Here is a 5,037-nt window from a genome sequence, read left to right as displayed (position 1 = left end):
TACGATCTGGTCAAGATCGCCGGAATAGGTTGGATTAGGGGAGCGCAGGACCGATCGTCATTGCGATCTATAGAGGAGGCCTTTGTCCAGCAGTGGACGTCTTTCAACAAAATTTGAAGGTTTGGTGAATCAACGCTGGTAGAGAAGGAATGTTATGCTTAGCTAAATTAAATTCAAGAACTTTAAGCATGCCAGTGGAAGGGTCCTTTGCACAGGATGCCGGCTAGATTATGGGTACCACAACGGTGCCTATTAATGCCGTAAAGCAGTAATGTGTAAACATTATTGTATTTCGGTCTGAAGGGCGCTGTAGCTAGTCAAATTACTGACAAATGAGACTTAACATCTTATATCTCAAGGTGACGAGCGCAATTGTAGTGCCACTCAGAATTTTTGATGTTTTCGAGAATCCTGAGCGGCATTGCATTGTACTGGGTAGGGCATAACAATTACCATCAGCTGAATGTCCAACTCATCTCGTCCCTTATTTTCATAAAAAAAATGCCATTTCTCCAACTTAAACATAATTTAAGTATCATATAGGTATTGCGATAGTAATACAACATTATTCTTCAATACTACTTGTTTGTTCTGATTGAGATCTCTTCAATATATCTACTGATAATTAGTTGACAGTAATTAAACTAGATGTTTTGTAAGTTTGTTATGTTAGAAATTAATTCACATAAAGGGAATTAATTGTGGCCGGTCGGGGCTAACCAGTCCAAATACACGGAAATATTGCCGCAAACGAGCGGTAGGAAGGTGTTTCTATTGTGAGGCTCAAAGTTCAGTAGGCCCCAAACACATTCTGCCCTCTCTACAGGGAATAGCTTTATTTTACGGGATAAAAGTAATCTTAAGCCTGATCCCTAAGCAAGGTTCAATCATAATAAAACCGTCCCAACGTTTCGTATATTTAATAGTATAAATTAATACTCTCGAGTACAAAATTTAAAATATATTCTGAGCATATAAATACAACTATATTACAACTGTTCAGTTTGTTACAAATAATATTACAGAGGGATGACACATTACCGACACGATAAATTCTTAGGTATCACTTAACAATCATTGCTATTTGAAATTCAAATACAAAGATATTTGTATTACTCATAGAGAAAATTGTCATACACGAATAGGTTGGTTGCTCGCCCTGCAGCTGAAAGTAAAACTTGAAAATATTATCCGAAACTTGCGGTTTGCACAAAGCATGTTGTAGAATAAGCAGTTTAGCTGGCTGTGTTACGTGGTCGTATCTACTATTCATGCATTATATTAAAATATGGAGAATTTGTTGTATAGTATGGAAAGTTCCCAGTAGATCTTTATACCTTTGAGACCAAAGGAACAAAGACAGCTGAGGCATCGTGTCGCCGATGTATAACAGTAATCGTGTCGGTGTCGTGTCGCGCGTCATCCCTCTCGTCGCTAGCTCACGAACTGTGGGCGACCGCCGTTGTCGAAGTCCTGTCCGGGAGGCGGGAACGTGCTGTTATCCACTCCGGCGCCGCCGAAAGACGGCATGTCGGTGCCACCTGACTCACCGCAACAGCAAGAACAGCAAATACCCATGATCCGCTGAAATCGACACTTTTATATAAATGCTTCTTATAGCTTATACTGATTGACATATTTGCTGCTTAAAAGGCATAAAAGGCATTTATTTCTCAAAATTGATTCATATAGAATTCTTTTTGATGTCATACTAGATACTACTACCGCTTCGGAAACAAATGGTGCTCTGAGTGAGAAGAAGCGGCGCAAAAAACTCTGCCAGCATTCTTTCTTTTCAATAAAAATATACAATATTGTAGGTACAGTCATTTCTATCGCTATAAAAAAATCATAATCTAGTCCCAGACTGTCCGATGACTTAGGTATTCAGCTGTGGAGTAATAGGATTTACGACAGAGCCATTTTTTAAAAAACATTAAATTTATTTATAGATAATGCCTGTTCAGGCATTGTTCAGTTGCTGGGACTTTATTACAAAAGTGTATATATTTACCCTTAAAGCTGCTATGTATCTTATGAAGCCTACTAGATTTACTTACAAGCAATCCCTTATTTCTAGTGTTATAATAATGAAAATTATCACTATTAAGAGCAAAAAGGTGACGATTTTTGTGACCGTATATTAAATTTTCATTAATGTACTGAGAATTAACATTAACATAATATTTATTTCTTTAAATTTTTCTTTGAGAGACTGTCGCTTCCTAAGCCAAATTCCGCAAGACTATTTACACGAACTTTAATAATGTTATAACTGTATATAAATACGTAACCTACTCATTTATTAATTAATAAAAACTGTTTAATCCTTAAATTATTCTATATAATACTTAAAATTGATTTTTTCTGTGTAATTACTATATTTACTTCCTAGTTTTTAGTTCTACTTTCTATATTTGTATGCATTATAGTAAGTAATTTATTTATTTATTTATAGGACAACCAGTAGTTGTTACATTCTAATACGCTTAAAATATATCAAATATTAACAAATAATGAGTTGAATGTACAACAAATTAAGGTGTCACAACATGCACAGTCTTTGCTGCCGTGACACCAAGAAAACAATTATATAAAATAAAGCAAAAATTATAAAATACGAATACGATAAGATACGAATTTGAAAAGAAGGAAAAAGAAAAAAGAAGAAGAATATTAATCATATTTTGGCGCCTAACAATCTCGTAATATTTTTTTTAAAAGCAGGTAAAGAATCTTTAAAAATATCTACTTCACCACAGATGGAGTTATAAGTTCTTGATAGACGTGGTATGGGAGAAAATTGCTTAAGGTTAGTTTTGGCAAATGGCTGATGGAACAGGCCAGCTCCGACCTGCGCACGCCTTGGTACTCGGCGGGGAACTCGGAAGCTGATGGAGTGCACGAGTGATGGACTGTCGAGCTGATTTCTAATTATTTTGTATAAAAATGTTAGATCTAGCATTTGTCGTCGAACAGAAAGACTTTTCAAGTTAAAGTGTCTCAACTTATCGCAGTACGATGACAATTGCTTATGTACCCGACAAGAAAAAGCAAGGTGCCATAAGAACCGTTTTTGAATGCATTCAACTCTTAATTGATGAATGTTGTATTGAGGAGACCAAACGATGCTACAGTATTCTAGATTACTGCGCACATAAGCATTATACAGGGTTATTTTAGTTGTAAGGTTAATTTTTTACCGTTACGGATGATGAAGCCTAGCATTTTTGAAGATTTTTTAATAACATTATCAATATCAGGCAGAAACGTTAATTTGTTATCAAAAAAAACCCCTAAGTCTCTAATATCAGTTTTATCCTCTAGAACTAGACCATGAATGCTATATTGAGTTCAGAGTATATCGCGGTTGCGAGTGAATGTGATAGAGTAACATTTACTTGTGTTCAATTTCATTTTATTACTAGCACACAATCTGTATATTGCATTAAGATCTTCTTGTAATAAATCGCAATCTAAAGGGCTTGTTATAGTTCTGCATAACTTCAGGTCATCTGCAAAGAGATAAGTGCTACTGTGTTGGATGTGAGATACAATATCATTAATAAATAAATTGAACAGCCATGGCCCCAAATGAGAACCCTGAAGTACTCCTGAGATCAATGCGTAATTGTTGGATTTGAAGTCCTTCACCACTACGTATTGAGTTCTGTTCGATAAGTAGGAATTAAACCATTCCAAAAGCGTCCCGCCTATTCCACATAACTTAAATTTTTGCAATAAAATAATATGGCTAACTCTATCGAAGGCTTTTGCAAAGTCCATGTAAATGGCGCTTACTTGTACACATACATCAACACAGCATCAACTGCATTTACTATTTCATTATGGTATGCAACCAAGTTAGTGCTCGTTGAACGGGATTGAGTGAATCCATGTTGCTCATGTACGAGAAGTTGTTTTGTATGGCTCTTAAGCAAGCGAGCAGCCTTGGCATTTAGTATGGAATTTAGTATAGCGAAGGTCTTCGATTGTCTATGGCACAAGGTACTTTCGCTCGAAACTTCAATCATTTGGTTATCCCGGGATTTGATTCAAGTAGATCACTAGCTTCCTCGCTGAAAGCAGCGTACAGATCAGGAATGTTGTGTGTCTTCTACCGCATTTATCATTATGAATTCCGCCTTTGCTGAATACGCCATAAACTTGTATATAATCCTCAGGATCTCACCAACATATGTGGCTTTTCTCTATAGTGCGATTTTAAATGAACTCTGCCACGTACAACCAAACTATAGATTTAGCTTCGTTGCATCGTGTTTAAAAGACCACATATGACCACCTTCATAAGGGCGTACACCTTGCTAAAAGGTTGGCAAACTCCTGTGATTCCTCTGGTGTTGGAAAAGAATGTCGGCAATTGATCACTGAGTGACAGGATTTCTGACCCTCTTTACTCGTCCTATTCCATAAAAATATCTAACATTATGGCGAATGAGACTGTTTTGGAAATGAGACTTAACATCTTATGTCTCAAGGTGACGAGCGCAGTTGTAGTGCCGCTCAGAATTTCTGGTTTTTTCAAGAATCCTGAGGGGCACTAAATTGTATCAATTACCATCAGCTGAAAGTCCTGCTCGTCTCGTGCCTTAAAAAATCTCGCAGCTCCCATTGCACGTATCCTTAAGCTCTATACAGTATTTAATAAAAAATATATATAACTTACAGTTTGTGTGTTGTGAATGTGTTATTACGTTTGATACTTGTACACAATGTGACTATACTTGTTTGTAGCATCACCATAATGTATCGCTTTGATTAGATTGGCCGTAATCGTCATCGTTATCTTGACGATAAAATACCGCGATTAGTTAACACAATATTTCTTTGAAGAATGTGATTTAATAATACATTGAATTTGGTATTTATCTATTGTAATAAATAAATCTGATGAATCTTCTTTGTTTTATGACTTCTTTTGTGTCTCAGTAATACTAAAATTTATTAACTATTAAACAAATAATGGTAAATCTATTTCTATCGTTATACTATTGAGTCAAATTCAAATTCAAATTC

General features: G+C 35.8%; 1 long non-coding RNA gene across 1 annotated transcript; it reads right to left on the bottom strand.

Moving 5' to 3' along the window:
• Positions 1-946: 946 nt before the first annotated feature.
• On the bottom strand, positions 947-4,722 carry LOC126979848 (uncharacterized). The gene is made up of 2 exons (XR_007732879.1): positions 4,688-4,722; positions 947-1,584 (listed from the first exon to the last, which is right to left on the bottom strand). It is a non-coding gene; the product is annotated as an uncharacterized LOC126979848 (long non-coding RNA).
• Between the last annotated feature and the right edge of the window lie 315 nt (positions 4,723-5,037).

Source organism: Leptidea sinapis, chromosome 4 (assembly GCF_905404315.1).
Source record: "Leptidea sinapis chromosome 4, ilLepSina1.1, whole genome shotgun sequence".
In the NCBI taxonomy this organism is placed as follows: domain Eukaryota; kingdom Metazoa; phylum Arthropoda; class Insecta; order Lepidoptera; family Pieridae; genus Leptidea; species Leptidea sinapis.
This window is presented reverse-complemented; position numbering and strand designations above follow the sequence as displayed.